Raw genomic sequence first — 17049 nt, forward strand, 5'->3', positions numbered from 1 at the left:
TATTTTTATTATACATAAGCTATTTTTAGCTTCTTTGTCCCTCAAAAAGTCATTGAGTACTTTTCATAAATGATGCAGCCTACATAAACAATATATTATGTATATGCATGTTTTTAATATATTATGTATATGCATGTTTTTAATATATTATGTATATGCATGTTTTTAAGTCTTCCCCCTGTGCAGTACATAATAAAAGTCCCAGGTTCCTGGTTGTTCCATAGTAGCATATATATGCATAGACAATAAGTACCTCATTGGCTGTCTTGGACATCCAGCGATATCAGATGAGGAAAGCTGAGTCACACGTTTCAATCATAGATCACTTCAGCTCAGATCTGTACTTATGGCTGTAGTTCACAGAAAGAAACAGTGTCAGTATTTGAGACATCCCAAAAGTAGCTATACTTGTCAGAGTCAGTCCCCACTCTCCATACGGCCATGCATAACGTCCTGTCCCTTGGCTAGATCACAGTAGGGGTTCAATATTTACTGTATGTATTGTCTTTGGTTAGTGCAGTAGCTTGAGCAGACTCCCCTGGGTCCAGACCCACCCATCATGATGTTCTTCTTGTTGGGGTCTAAGACTCTCTGGATCCTTCTATTTCCCTATTCTTGTATACTTCTCTCACCTAGAGTCCAGTGGGGAGGTTTGGTCTGGTAGCACTCAGAGAAAGAATAGGAAGGTTACCAAGATGAGACTTGATAGTCTGTGACCCTATGGTGAGGGAGGAGGTTCTCTTCTGTCACAGACCTATGGGAGGGGAATAGGGAGAAAGAGGGAGGGAGGGAGGAATGGGAGGAGACAAGCAAGGGGATAAAAATTTAGATGTAATATGAATAAAGTAATAAAAAATAAAAGAAAAAAGTAGAGATACTTGATTCATATCAAACTGATTCTTCACTGGAATGCCTCATTGTGTGACTGACGTATCCCCTGGATAAAAAGAAAATGCCAACAAAAGAGCATGGAAATCTCCCACCTTTAGGTGCCGGGGCACAGAGCACAGCTCTCAAGAGAGCAGATGACCGAGTCTATGTTCCTCTTCTCATCACTAAAATAATCCAAAGTTATCAGATAGTATTACAAGCACATAAAATATGTTGACAACGGTTCTTTTTTGTACATACACCAACAGAAGCATCACATGATCTTCCCTTGCCCTTTCATTTCGGAGATGAAGTGCTTTAAGACATGCCTGTGGCTACATACAGGGCTACACGATAAAACGTCCCAAGTGACAGGTCTAGTTGCCCTGAAAGTAACAGAGCTGTACTCTGTGGGGAGCCAAGGAAGCCTTGAGTGTATGTGTATGGATCAGGTGAAGTCCTCAGAGACTCTGTGTCCTCTACATGAGCACAGTCACCAGCCCCAGCCCCATGGACAGTTGGCACAGTCTCGCTCTGGTCTGCGTCAAAACCCGGCATGTGTGCCATAGCTTATGTCACTCCCCACTTCCACATAAAGCGCATATACATCATGAATAAGTGCATATTAAAAAGTTAAAAACATGAATCTTTCTGTGTTAAAAACTTGAAAGCATACAAGTGTTGTAAAAGATTTATTAGAGGTAAAATGTCTGCTGTATATGAAACCTCCTGGATGGACAACTCTTCTTTAACATATTTCCTCCCAGTTTTGCGGAAACTGTAGCACCCTAACTTGCAAGGCAGACTGACCTGTATATTTTGTTTTTGAGACACTTCCTTTTGATGGTATTTAGTTTAGGATTTGTTGTTGTCGATGGTGGGTTTTTTGGATTTTGATTTTTTTTTGTTTTGTTTTAAGCAAGTCATTAACAGATAGTAGTGCAGTAAAGGCACCTACTGGTTTTGATTGAAACCCGGACTTTTCACAATGTTTTATGCGCATTAACAGATTTTTCAGTTCCTCATCCTCAGTCCTACTTTTAAAGGACTAACATGTGGACAATGCCTCTCTGTCCTCAATTTGTAAACCTTTCCACAGGAGGCTTATTGTAAAGGAAGGAGAGATGTGTTTCCTTTTATTTAAGAAAGTATAACTGCACCATTCAAATGCAGTCAAGCTATAGTATTTTCAGTTCTGGGGTGTGGTATGGGCTTTCACTGTGTCGAAAGTGACTGAGGAAATCATGTCTGATGAGGAATTGCTTAGTGGATACATGGGAACGGAGTCAGCCACAGGGTGCGCATTCCCGAGGAACTTGGCTGACTTGGATGGAACTGGAGATTTCACCATAACTGTGTTTTGTGTTCAGAGGGAAGAGGAGTGGGAGGTTTGAGCCTTAAGTATGGTGTAAACATTTTAAAGGCATAATGCAGTGCTTCTGCGGTGTGATTCCTGGGAGACAGACTGAAGGCGTCATAACGGAGCACAGGTCACTAACGGGCTGTTAAATTCAAATGTAGCTTCTGCCACTTAAAAGTCTGTGAGATGTGGGAAAAATTATTTTGCACGCTGTTTTATTGTAGGCTGCATCCAGTGTAAATACCATAGCTAAACCTTGTGAAATAGAAATACAGGAAAATTCAGAGAGTTTAAGGTTAAGGACTGACAAGTGAAAGACTGTATGTCACGGCACATGTTATAGAGATGCTTTTGTACAGACTTCAATTTTAGTTTTCTTGAATGTTCACTGGCTCATGAAAGGCGGTTTGAGAAACCTTGAGATATATGACTACAAGAAGGGCCAGACTTTCTGGGCTCTAAAGGGATTTGTACTTGAAGGCACTTGAGTCAGAAGAGGGTCCTGTTGAGCATTCTGCAGGCAGAACTGTTTCAAGCCTGCAGCTGCCTGGAACCTTCACGCAGTTGAGCCACGCATCCAGCCGGAGCTGCTGAACCACCTTCTTCATGGTGGTGATGCTACAAGAACCGTACATGGTGCTCAGGATAGCCATGCCAACTCATCAGTCAGGAAAACTTTTTTGGTCACAGAATCTCTTTCCTCATTGATGAAATGAGACCATAACATGCTTTACTGGAATGTAAGCATAAAATAAGTGATGTCCCATGTTATACCTAAGCTGCTGTTTTGATATAACTCAAACCCAGCTATTACCTATCCTATGAACAGGTGTGTACACACGCACTTTCAGTAGCACAGGAGGTAAGTTACTCTTCTCTCTTCTTATCCAGGAAAATTACCTAAGTTGAAAACTGGCTTTTCTTGGCTTTGCTCTTCTTTAGATAATTTTTGGTCCAGGATGTTCATATGTAAATAACTCATCTTATAGACTTGGTCCTACTTAGTATAAAGTCAGACCAAGAGTTAGAAGGCATAGCATGAACGAACGGAGTTAAATAACCCTTATTTTTTCGCCTACTCCTTTGTTGTATGAAAGTAGTTCTGAAATGCCAAGAAATCATTCCATTCTCATTTGTACTGAAGATGTAAAGGGGCAGACTTGAGTATTTAGGAGCCTTTATAGAATAGAGGTAAAATAGATAAGATCTTCAAAAGCTTCAGAGACATACAGAATATGGCATTGAAAGAGGTTTTTGTTGTTTTAAAGATTCCTTGATAATAAGACTGGTTAACTCTTGGCAATACCCAGTCTACCTCAAAGAGAATGATGAGAATCAGAGAACCTCCTTATGGAGATGGCTTCAATTGTGGCAAACAGGCCATTGGGCAAATTATTTATCATTTCTACCACAGACAGAATTCGGCCTAAAAATCGGCAAGCTTGGACACAGGCAGAGTTGACAGCCAAACTCTGCCAAGACAGGGTGAGCAAGTCCTCAATAGTTCCTGCCTCACAAATGTCTGTCAGATATATTCAGCCAGAAGGCTGAATATAATGATCCAACATTATAGATAAATTTGGGTGATCGGGCGGTAAACTGTCTCTGTCATCTTCTCATTTGGGAAGCTGCCAACCTGCGCTCCATGTCTACTCATATAATTAATTTTATTCCTTCACAAGTCTCTCATGGGGTTGAAGACCAGATAGTTTAGTTTTACAATTAAGCTTAGGTGTTTAGGGGTTAAGATGTTTTTAGGCATAGATAGATGTTTTAAGTTGGTAAAGATGAGATATGATAGATACTGATTTACACTCAGAATTTTAGATGTACCAAGACGGGAAAAATGTTTTCTTCGAGGTTGCCAAATATAAACATCCAAAACACTATGAGTGTAACATGTATGTAATTCCTGATTGTTTCGTGCTTCTTCTTGCTGTATGAGTTTATTGTGTATATGTGTGATAAGATAAATGTATATGTAAAAAATAACTTTTAAGAATTAGAAAAGGAGGATTCTTACCTTGAATAATTCAATATTAATTCTAGAACCAGCTTGACTTTTGGCAAGCATTTATGGCTTCTGGTATCTTAGACTTGTGTGACATTTTCAGGAATGAAGAAAGACACATTCAGAGTGTTATAGAAAAGGCTTCAGCATTCATAAAGGAAAATGCAATAAATACATCAACAAATAGCAATGTTCTGCTCCTGTTGTGATTCGTTTTAGCATAGTATAGAGTGCTGCTGCCACATTATGAGCAAAATCCATTCTCTGTTGGTGTCGGGGATACCTGCTTACCAGTTCAGGCCCATGTGCAAGGCGGAAGTTGACATAGGGATATCTTTCACCATTGTTTCTCTATCTTGCTTTCTTTTTTCTTTGTGACAGGGTCTTTCACATAATTCAAAGCTTACTGATCAGCTGCATTGGCTATCCTACATGCTAATGGAGTCCACCTCCCTCTCTCCACCCCAGCACTAGGGTCACAGATGTATGCCACCAGGACCTAGCTGAGGAGTAGACGCTGAGGAGTGCCTACATAATAGCTTCATGAAATCTCATTTCACCTACATAAAATATTTTCATTTCATGAGTATCTCATGTCTTCATGTTTCTGCGGCAAGGACTGCACCTGCTGAACCATAACCCCACTCCAAATTTATTTGATTACAAATTAGTTCGGTCCTGTTGAGTTTAGTGCCCTAATCTACTCCACACACAGCTAATCCTACTCTAAGACCGTGTACTTAAATGTTGATCTTCACTACTGAGAAGAAATATAACAGAGTACAACCCATGAAGGATTGATGATAAACCAACTTGATGGTGTTATTGATTTTTTTTAAACTACAGACCATCGAGCTAAAGCATAAAGAGAATACTAAAGTTCAATAATTACAGAAATAGTTGTTGTAATGAGCCAGCCTGGCCCAGTGTATTTCTTTACCTTAATGACTACACACTGTCACTACAGCACTCCACACCTAGCCAACATGCAAGTTAACTCTTCGGATAGAGGGCAAACTGTCCCAGCATCCATGTTGGAATAGTGTGATACTATGCAAGTATTGCGTAACCTACCAAGAATAATCGTACGCACATATTTGTATAAGTATGATTTGAAATGTTGAGTGACACTGTGTTTTTAAGAATTTATTCATACTCCTTTTAAAACCTTCTATTGGTTTCTTTCATCTTGCTGTAGGTTCTTGTGTGTGTGCCTGCATGCAAAAATAGTTTTCAAGTAGTCTATTTAGCTGGTGTCTTAGCCAAGCACATTGTGTGAAGAACTTAAAATGCTTAGTCATGTGCATTTTCTTATTGGTATTCCTCTGGCGCCTCCGCCAAGGGCAACGGCATAATACATAAATCCAACCAAAGAAACGGGGTTCACTCTGTTTGGACGGGGTATTATTCATGATCGCCATTTTATATAAATGTTAGAAGAATGTAAGGATAAAGACGTGAACTAAGTGTACAGAAACTTAAACAAGTTTTTCATGTTGGGAGATTAATGCAATTCTTAGCAATCAAATGAGCTGAATTATTTCTCCAAAGGTAATGTGTTAAGCATACATGTTAGACATAAAAAGAGAACAATATGGTAGACTTCATCCATCCAGTTTTATACCGTGGTGAAACTTGTCTTTCGTAACTTAAGACACATTGCTTTCTTCTGTGTGTGTATGTGTCAGAGAAGGAGAAAGAGACAGGGAGAGAGACTCCTTTACAAATGGAAATCCTACATTTGTTTTATTTCTATTATTTGGGGGAAAATATATATTGAGAGCAAACCCAGCAGGGCCATGGTGCTAATTATTGTTACATTATTATTATTATTATTATTATTATTATTATTATTATTATTATTATTATTATACCTCTTATTAATTAATGCATTTGCAAGTGTGCTGTCCTTGCTCTCAGGATGTAGCATAAAGATTTCTAATTTCCAAATTCTACTTTTCCCCAAGACATAAGTCATGGATTTCATAGAATAATTATTTACAACATCAGGAATGCCAAGGACGGTCAGATTAACATCCTGCTTGAGAAACTCAGAATGCTTCTAAAACAGTGAAATTAGTTTCATGCCAGGATGGAGAGCTGCAACTAAAGCTGTTTGGTCCTAATCTGTCATTACTGGAGCTTTACTTTGAGTTAAACTGAAGGAGGGAGTGTAATTTGCTAGATATCATGATGGAGCAAGTAGTAACCAGAACACATTTGATTACTGGGATTTACAGTTCTCTGCATTCCTTGTGACAGAGTTCAAGTTTATATCGGATTGACAGTATGAGCTAGTGCATGGGGGTGTGCATTTCTAGTCTCTCAATCAAGAGGCTTGCTTTTTGTGCCTAACGAGCTTCCATGGTTTGACAGAGGGAGGCAGAGACAGCACTGGGGTTCTGGTTTTATGTGAGAAGCTGTCACTGCCACATCCCAGGCAGAAGAAGTCCAGCCCTGTTTGCAGCTCCCTTCCTCTTCTGTTTCTCCTTTCTTCCCTTTGCCACCCTCCTACAATTTGCTTTGGCCGTGGAGCAGAGATAACTGCAGGCCCTCACAGGGAAGGCCGAGCTACTTCCAAAGCTGTTACTCCTCGCTGTTATTTAACTGCCGAAACATCTCCATGCTGGAGTTTCTCCATTGCCCTTGGAAGGCAGACTCAGTAATTTGACTGTCCACCGCATGCCATTCTGTTACTTAGATGTTGGAAGGATAATACGTAGAATTATAGGCTCTTATATTGGAATGCTTATTCTCACAAAAATGAAGAGACAAAATTTATGGAAAGATGTGAGTTTGAAGAGGATTCATGGGAATATCAAAAGTGTCATTAAGTAGAAGATGTACATGCTCGTCTGACACTTACCTGCAAATCACTACGAAGCCACCTGTGTATAATGTCAGAGCTTTCTGTGTTTGTGTTGCCTCCCTTCCCACCTGCCTTTACTATTAGAAGATAAACACAGCCAAGTCACTAACTATACCTTTGCATCTGTCACAGTATGAGAAGGCCACAGCCTACCGAATTACTTTTTTAAATTAATGATCCTGTATTGCATGTTTTCCTCTACCTTTGCGTACTGCTTTTACTTTTTAAACGATTAAAAAGTCATTTTCTTTTCAGTGATACTGCTGAAAATCTCTGAGGCTATAATGTTTAGTAAATCATCACTGTTTAGCAGCCAAACAATGCTTCCATTTTTCAAATGCACATTCCTGGTACAGCCTCCAAAACTCTAGCATTGAAAGTAACTTGGGACTTAAAAGTGTTCTACTTGTAGGTTTCTAGGACCCTCTGGATCCTTTTATTTTGCTATTCTCCAGGGGTCCCGCTCAAACGAAGGCACCAGCCAAGGACAATACAGGCGGTAAACTTTAAAACCCTTCCCAGATCTAGCCAATGGCCAGAACATTCTCCACAGTTGAGTGGAGAGTGTGATATGATTTTCTCACGTACTCTGGTGCCTCACATTTGACCATGTCCCCTGGAGGGGGAGACCTGGTGGCACTCAGAGGAAGGACAGCAGGTTGCCAAGAAGAGACTTGATACCCTATGAGCATATACAGGGGGAGGAAGTCCCCCTCAGTCACAGTCATAAGGGAGGGGAATAATGGGAAAATGGGAGGGAGGGAAGAATGGGAGGATACAAGGGATGGGATAACCATTGAGATGTAACAAGAATATATTAATAAAATAAATAAATAAATAAAAATTTTAAAAAATTTTAAAAAATGTTAAGATATTGTTAGTCTTCAGTACTCGAAGTCAAAAGTGGTATGATATAATTTCTAATATAAGTTGAGATGTCAATGTCTTCAGTGGATTGGTGTTTATGGAGTGTTTGCTATGGATTTTAACTCTTGAGAATGTGTCTTGGAGCATCCTCAAACTTAGAAATACTAAGTGTTTAGTGTGACTGAGTAATCTTGTATTTATAAAAATAATTTGATTAGCATGTATTCATTGTTCATAGTGATGGGTTTGATGAAGACATTTTCATTCGAGTATATCATATACGTTGACTATATTCACTGCTAACTTACCTGTGTCCATCCTACCTCTCCTGCAGCTCCATTTCCATGTGTAATACACAAATATAAAAGTCCCTAAGCCACAAAGAGCAGCTAGCTCACTGTTTGTCTAGACTCAGTCTTGATATCAAATGTGGCTTCTGCTGATGTGTTTTCTTTTTTGAGTAGTAATCCACTGGGCACACATGCCCTTCTGTGTCTATTATAGTAATGAGACACAACAGAACTGTAGCATACAGACTGTTGGTAGCATCAGAGTGAGTGAGTCTGGGAATATTGGCGTGCATATTATAGAACACTGTGTGTACACTGAATGGGGCCTCTGCCATGTCACTGTATCTTCAGCCCCTAAAGGTTTCGTGTTGTTTTGTTTTTAAGTTGCAAGCTATGCTGAATTTTTCACAAGCAAATATTAATTATGTGTGTCTAAGATTTACCTTAAACCATTTAAAAATTTTTTGTTTGCAATCTCACAAGTTTAATTTCATTCTATTTCGTTTTTGTGAACACCGCAAAGAACCAAATGCCAAAATATTGGTGAGAGTATAAAATTGCTTTTGTAATCATGCTAGAAACAGAGTATTCCTGGAATCAATATGCTGAGTTTAGGTGTGTCTTCCCTGATAACATAGTGTATAGTTAATTTACAAAGGAGGAGAGGAGCAGACAAGGACAGAGTATGAGGAGGAGGAGCTTAGACTCCTAACTTGAATCTTCAGCGGGAATGCCAAGTTATAAAGATGTGAAGAGAGGGACACAAGTGGCTGGGAGCCTCAGGTCACGCCCCAGGGCAACAATGTCCTGTTGGGGGTTAGGACTAGAACTGAGGGTGGCACAAAAGCTAAAGCATTGGCTGACAGCTGCTTCCCTTGTCCACCATGCCCTTCCATTCCTGACCTGTTTGTTAGTCCTGCCTGCCACACCCTTCCCTTCCTGACCTGTTAGTCCTGCCCGCCACACCCTTCCCTTCCTGACCTGCCGTTACAAAACTCAGCTAAGATAAAGTTTCTGTAATGTGATTCCTGAAATATAAAAGGTTTTAAATATAACTGTGTTGGTGCTATAAATTTTAAAAGGAGAAATAAATCAAAGGAAAAAGAGATTTAACGATATGCAAAAGGTCCAGAAATTATATCCCCGGACCAAATCATTACTCCCAAGGACTATAGGAGAAGGCTAACTATGCTCTGTGTTATAGCCTAACTCGTTTTAAAATCATGAAAATATAAATTAAAGTTGATGTAAGGCAAGGTATGAAAAGGCCACCTGAACTCTTGGAAAATAGAATAGAGAGACAAGTAATAAGGCCATTGTCCCAGTGAAACCTTCTCAAGCTTCAAGAGAAACAATGAATAGTGGAGAAATAGGGAAAGACAGGAAAATAGAGTAGGGAGCAGGAGAATCTCTCTCTCTCTCTCTCTCTCTCTCTCACACACACACACACACACACACACACACACACACACACACACACAAAACATCCAAAAAAGAAGGAAATATGTACTGAAAAGACATGTCTGGAAAAAATCCCATCAGCAGTTACAACATTCCTCACCTGGATAGTTTGTTTACAGTCAGGAAATGTCTCCGCTTTGCACATCTTTTTGCTGTGTTCAGTGTTGGAAAGCATCTGCATGATTTCCTCTGAATTGCTTGAGAGTTAAAGTGCATATTTCTGAATCCATACCTACCAAACTGGGCAGGATCCCAGAAATATTTTCGCAGAGAGTGGAAGTGCCAATCACCTACCATTCACGGATCCTTCCTGTCTGGATCATGTGAGGGGCATTAATAGAAAACCATCTCCAATAGACTCACGCATGGACCCTTTTTGGAAAACTTTCTTGAAAACAGGACAAAATAAATCAAGAGTTAAAGTGAGATGAGAAATATAGATTTAGACATGCAATTATGTTAAAACGCTATAGAAATTGGAGTGGGAATCTGAGGCCTACCACGTCACCATAATGTATGAAATTTGATATTGGTTGATTCTGTTGGATTTTTTTTTCTTTTTTTTTTTTCTTTTTTTTTTTCCATGGGGACACCTTGGGGCTTTAAATTCAGAGCCTTGATGGCTAGTAAAGTGTTCTCAACTAATTTATCTTCCAGTCTTGAAAGTGTGTGTGTGTGTGTGTGTGTGTGTGTGTGTGTGTGTGTATGTATGTATGTATGTATGTATCTATGTACGTATTATGTGAGAGTTTGTGTATGAGTAAATACATTTATGTGTATATGTGTGTCTGAGTGTGTGTATGTGAATATATGTATGTGTGTGCATGCACAAGTATGCATCTATGACTGTAGAACCCTCAGGGAAAGCCTCTGCTGTGTGTTTTTCAGGTAATGTTTTGTTTTCCTTTTTATTTGAGACAGTTTCTCATTGACATAAAGTTAGCTAACTAAACTAGGCTAGCTGCCAATAAGCCAAGAGATTAAATTGCCATCACCTCCCCAAAACAGTTCTATAACAATTATAACATTCCTGGCTTTTAAAAACCTGGTTCTTGGACTTATAATTTATGTCTTTGTTCTTGGTAGTCAAGGTACTTTACTGCCTGAGCTATATCCACAGCCTTAGTTGTTGTTGTTGTTGTTGTTTTTATGTGCATGTGTGATGTATGTATGGGAAGTGCATATGCAATATCTTTGAGATGTGTGTGTAAGATTGTGTGTGTGTGTGTGTGTGTGTGAGAGAGAGAGAGAGAGACAGAGACAGAGGCAGAGACACTCAGAGAGAGACAGAGAGAGGTGGCACATAGGTGCGTAGCACCCATGTGGATGTCAGCCATAGCTTTAGATGTGAATCCTTACCTCCCACCTTGTTTGGGACAGACTGTCTTTATTGTTGGCCTGTAAACTTTCAAAAAGTTTACAACTGTCTTCACCTTCCCCCCCCCTTGGGATTATCGCTGGCATTATAGGCACGCGTTCGCACCCCACTTGACTTAACATGAGTTGTGGGAATTCAAACCCGAGACTTTCTGCTTTTGCAAGTCCTTTGCTCACCTAACAATCTCTCAAGTTTTGATGTTTTAGTAAGCTTGCATTCACCTTACAAGGTTGCTATGTGTTATAGTTTAAGTGAGAAGGGCCTCTGTGGCTTGTTTGAGTACGTGGTCCCCACTGGTGTGAGCTTGTTGGAGGAGGTGTGTCATCCAGGGCAGGCTTTGAAGTTTCAGAAAGCCATGCCATTCTCAGTGAGCCATCTGCTTCGTGGACGTGTCTCAAGATGTAAACTCTCAACCACTGTTCCAACAGCATGCCTGCTTGCCTAATGCCATGTTTCCTGTCAGGATGGTCATGGACAGCAGCCCTCTGAAACCCTAAGCCCAAACTTAAATGCTTTCTTTTAAAACTTGCCTTGCTCATGATGTTTTATTATAGCAATAGAAAAATAACCGAGATACCACCAGTGCTTGTGTGAACTGACATCAAATAGAGTATCTGTGAGATGGGTACTGGAAATATTGTTTTATACTCCAACCAACATTATCCTGATCTCTGGCTAATAGTTGTCTGCAATTACAAAATCGAAGTCTGCGTGTGTTCACAGCAACCTCATTAAATAGGGTTGTGTTCTCCAACAACTTTCTTTGAATCTAGTCATGGAGTTGACCTGCTACTAGTTTGGTCCTCAGTTAAATTTTTAAAAATGTTTTAAAACTGCAGAATTTGTTTGTGAAGCTGTGACTTTAAAATTGAGAGACTAAGTTTCTGTTTGAGGTATACAATAGCTATGGTGGGTGGAAGATTATACCACTGTATAAAATGTAGCCCTGAAGTGAAAAACTAGACAAGTCTCTTTTCTGTGTGCCTGGTGTGTGCCTTTGATTTTTGCCTCATTTTATTCTCCTTTTGAATTGTAACCTCATTTCAAAAATAAAAATTATGAGAGTAAGCACGAGTTTACCCCCAGCAACTGTCCATCTTTGAAACCAACACTGTGCTGCCTATAATATGAGGTAGGTGCGAGCTTGCTTTTTAATTCATCCAGGAGCCAACAGCTACAATTGGTTTGAGAATCTTATTTTATGATCTCTGCTTTCGGGTTGATGCTGTATTTGTTCGCTCTGTTTCTTCAGATTTAGATAAGGATAGCTAAGAATGCAGGTACAAATCTGGGGCAAAGGAAAAGAAGAGTAGAAAGCTAGGATTTGCTGGGCTGGCTAGTGGGAGGGTCCTTTTGTGATGAAATGTTGCATAAATAATGCCGGTGGGGGTCTAAATTCACTGTTGCCATGGAGACCTTTGTGCCTGGCTGAACTCTGTTCCTTTTTCTCTTAAGACAGCCACCACTAGGCTTGCGCTATCTGATGCTTCTTGCTTTGCTTTCTCTTTACACCATTAACTAGTGGAAGCAGAAATTAAACTGTGGAAATTCAACATCCTGACTTTTTTTCCGGAGTGTTTTTCTTTGACTTCTTGGTTTTTGAGCCCCTCTGCTTGCTCTTAGCCTTCTTTCCAGGAGGGAGGAGCAGGTGGGTGTAAAGCCTGGAACAGCCCGTTCTGTGTCTGGGGTAAGAAGGTGAAGTAATCCTGTTCGTCTTTGGGACTGGTGGACTTGCCTGCCTACACCACTGTGTTCAAGTTCTAAAGGATATTTTATTTCCAAAAGTCCAGCAAAGGTAAAAGAAACGATTAAAAAAAAAATAAACTAACCTCATTTGACTTTCCAATGCATTCGTTGTTAGTTGTGGTATTTTGCGATGATTGTCAAGTTTCATAACTGCAGAGTGAGAGTCATGTTTAAGTATATATGATAGGAAGAATTCATTTCTGACCTTCACAATGGGTGGTTTATTCAGTGTACGAACACTGACCTCGGGAGAGCCGAGTGAGGGAACTAAACAGAAAGTGATTGTGAGATCTGCTCTGCGACTTCCATCCGCACCAATGATGGTGTCTTTTCAACGATTGTTTCTAGCAAAACTTGCTGTGTCATAGATGCATGCTTTAGAATTCATGGAAGTTAGGGTTGTTCAAGTCAAAAGTTTTAATTTATTAAGAAATGTGATTTTATTTGGGAGCTTGATCTCATTAAAATTTTTCTTTAAGTAAATAAGCTAGAAAGAAAATATCCATAGGGAATAAAAACTATGGGTAAAAACTAGTATAACTATGTGAAGTAAATGCAAGAACCAGCACAGTGGGCCACGCACATGTTGCTTGGCATCCCTTTCTTAGCAGAGGTTGTTTGGTTCTCAGTGAGTTTTACATTAAAACCACAGCACCATAATCACATGTTTATGATTATTTTAAATGGTGCAGGTATAAATAGGATGCATGCATCCCATAATTATAGAAAGCCATTACTATGCAAGTGTCTCCACTTTGTTGTGATTCAAATAGTCCACTGAACATATTGGTGCCCCAAACTGGCACTGGCTTCAGATTTCAGCAGCTTTACCACAGTGGTTTAAAAAGTGTTCGAAACTCTAACAGGTTATGGCAGCAATTAAGAGCAGACCAGAAAGACATGTGATGACATGTGACGATGATCAGCGTCCTGACAATCTGCCAGTTGGAACCAGACATTAAGATTGTCACATCTGTGGCTCACGTGTATAGTATAAAATTGTGACTGAAGTAACCTCGTCAGGAAACACTTACACTTTTGTCTTTAAAACTGAAGTATTTCTGAGTCGCATTTCATGGTAAAAGGAAATGATTTCAGATCAATGATACCAGTTATGGTTGTGTCATGATCAGTTCCTGGAATTAGTTATCTGTTCCAGGGGATTCTAAACAACTTCTTTAATGTAGATACTAAGATGCTAAGATAAAGAATTATAATATTGATCTAAATATGACATTGAATTTTTTTTATGGGAAGGCTCCTGGTAGACACATTAAAACTTTACTAAAATGCTGGTAGTTTCACTTCATCAAATTTTAATTGCCCACCCTCGGATGGGTTTTATTTCAAAGATGCTCACAAGGAAAGATTGCACACACTCTGAAGCTGTTCCTTTAGCTCAATATCTCATTGAATTAAAACGTGTAGTTTGTTCTAATCATATTAGGCTTAAGAAGACATTTTGCTTGTAAGATGTGAACATAAACTTCGCTGAGTGGTTTGAAAATAGTTCTTTAAAAGTTGGAGATGTGGCTCAGTGGCAGGGCAACTGCCTGGCATTCACAAGGCCTTTGATTGGATTCCCCAGGGCTTCAATAATAAACTGAAAGGAGTGGGGATTCCGGAAGACTTTAACCTTTTGCAATATGTTCTGCATTGATCATTATTTAATAATATTACCAAAATATTAAGGTAATTGCCAGTGAAGCTTAACTTTAGGAACACATGATAGACACACACTTTTGAAATCAATGCAGTCCATTTTAGATGACTATACACCTACATACTGTGTGACGCAATACATGTGAGTAACCAAATAGTTAATTTTAAGCTAACAAATTAGATAGTATGGCTGTCTACTTCCCCCATGTTACCTAGCTTAGGTATTTGATATGAGAAAGTGATTTGAGCAGTACTTTAAATGCAAGTTTCTATATCAGTTAGATGCAGTGAAAGACACAAAATAAAGTCCCCGGCCTCTGAAAGCATAAGAAGATTTGAATGTAATTCAAAAAGAAAATAAGCAATGAGGCTTTCCAAATGCCAAGCTGAAAAATGCTATCTGTGCAGTTTTGTTTCTAAATGTTAGCTACACAATTAAAAAAAAAAAAAAAAAAAAAGAATGAGACAATTTCACTTGTATAAAAGCACCATTTGCTTGACGGTCACAGATCATCTGATTCAAGTGGCCTGGCTCTGCCAGGCTGAGAGTCCTGGCTGGAAAGTCTGACCAAAACTGTTTGGGCCAGCTTAAAACTAAGGCTTTTACGTTCCTCCAGTTAGTAATGTCTGCAGTTCTTTAGTCATCTGTATATTTTGTAACACCTTATATTTAACACATTTATTTTGAACTCCTCGCTGTGTTTAAATACAGTAGGAAACTCCAAATGGGTAAAGTGTTCTCTGGGGTCCAAGAAGTAAGCATTTGGACGAGATGCAGGTATGAGAACTAGGAACACTGACGTGGTAGGGTGACCTGCACAAAATAACTGTTAATAAATGTCAGTAAAAAATTATTCCCAGATAGATGCCTACCAAAGCCTACAAAAAGGTTAAAACTTTTCATCTTACCACTCCAAAGAGAGCAGAACGGGACTATTTATGAGTTGAAAAAAGGCTTCCGTGGTCCCCCAGCTGCTTCCTCGCCCTTCCCAGGTCCTGAGACCCTGATCCCCGTTTGCTTCCCCTTCTCACAGGGTTTGCTGGGCAGAGTATGCTCTCAGCCCTCGGCCTCTGCTTTGGCAGTTTGGTTTGCCGAGCCATCCCAGCTCCCCTTCTCAAGCCTTGTGCCCACATTGTTCTGCCTTCCCCTCTCAGTCTCTGCACATGTCTGTTCCTGTTTCCCTGGGTTTGCTTTAGAGCATCCTGGTTATGTTTCTTCCCTGACATCCCACTTTTCCTGAGTTACTGTCCTTTACCTTTGCTTCAGGTCACACTTTACACTAGTTTCTGGCTTGGTCACTGTTCTGGGTTGTTTTTATGTCAGCTTGACCCAGGCTAGAATTATCTGAAAGGAGGGAACCTCAAATGAGTAAATGCCTCCATAAAATCCAGCTTGCTTGCTTTTTTTTTTTTAATTTTTATTTATTTGTTCACCTTACATCCTGACTGCTGCCCTCTCTCTTCCCCTAATCCTCTAACATCCACTCTTCTCTGATACTCCCCTCTCCTTCTCCTCAGACAAGGGCAAGGTCCCCCATGGGTACTAAGCCACCCTGTCACATTAAGTCCCAGCAGTCTCTTCCTGAGGCCAGATAAGACAGCCCAGTTAGGGGAATGGGATCCAAAAGCAGGCATTAGAGTCAGAGAGGAGCCCCGTTTCATTTGTAGTGGAATCTACATGAGACTAAGCTATGCATCTACTACATAAGCATAGGACCAGTCCATGCATGCTCTTTTGTTGGTGGTTCAGTCTCTGTGAACCCCCTATGTGCCCAGTTGAGTTGACTCCGTAGGTCTTCTTGTGGAGTTCTCAAGCCCTCTGGCTCCCTCAATCATTCCCCTCAACTCTTCAGTGGGACTCCCCAAGCTCCATCTAAAGTTTGGCTGTAGGTTTCTTCATCTGTTTCCATCAGCTGCTGGGTGAAGCCTTGCAGAGGAGTTATGCTAGGATCCCTCTACAAGCAAAGCAGAGTAACATTAATAGTGTCAGAGATTGGTTCTCTCCCATGGCATGGGTCTCAAGTAGGGCCAGTCTTTGGTCAGCCATTCCCTTCCATCTTTGCTCCATCTTTGTCCCTGTACATCTTGTAGGCAGGACACATTTTGGGTTGAAGGTTTTGTGGGTGGGTTGGTGTCCTGTCCTTAGCCCTCCAATGTAAGTCCTGCCTGACTACAGGAGGTGGCCACTTCTGACTCCATAACTCCCTATCCCCAACTCCTAGGAGTCTCCTCTAGGTGACCCCTATAGACTCCCTGGGCTGTCCCTTATCCCAGGTCTCTGGCAAACCCCAGACATGCCCCTCACACCTCTGATTTTCATTCTCTCACCTGGGCCCCCTCTCCCCTGCTCTCCCTACTCCTAATCCCCACCTCTGCCCCTCTCTCCATCCTCTCTCCTATCCAGTTCCTTCCCTCCATCCACCTCTAGTGCCTATTTTATTTCCCTTCCTGAGGGATATTCATGGATTCCCCCTTGGGCCCTTCTTGTTACTTATCTTCTGTGGGTCTGTGGATTGCAGCATCGTTTCCTGTACT

General features: G+C 40.3%; 1 protein-coding gene and 1 pseudogene across 4 annotated transcripts in view; one reads left to right on the forward strand and one right to left on the reverse strand.

The window, feature by feature from the left end:
• Positions 1-17049, forward strand: part of Ctnnd2 (catenin delta 2) — an 843915-nt gene that overhangs the window by 259872 nt on the left and 566994 nt on the right. Inside the window, exon 1 of one of the 4 annotated variants that reach the window (XM_051151021.1) lies at positions 12561-12901. The exons of the other annotated variants lie outside the window; for them this stretch is intronic. The gene's annotated coding sequence lies outside the window, so the exon portion shown is untranslated. Of the gene's footprint in view, positions 1-12560; positions 12902-17049 lie in introns of those variants that run through there. 4 annotated transcript variants of the gene reach the window in all.
• LOC127193792 (guanine nucleotide-binding protein G(I)/G(S)/G(O) subunit gamma-5-like) lies at positions 2585-2865 on the reverse strand (annotated as a pseudogene).

The sequence above is a fragment of the Acomys russatus genome, chromosome 9 (assembly GCF_903995435.1).
Source record: "Acomys russatus chromosome 9, mAcoRus1.1, whole genome shotgun sequence".
Taxonomy (NCBI): Eukaryota; Metazoa; Chordata; class Mammalia; order Rodentia; family Muridae; genus Acomys; species Acomys russatus.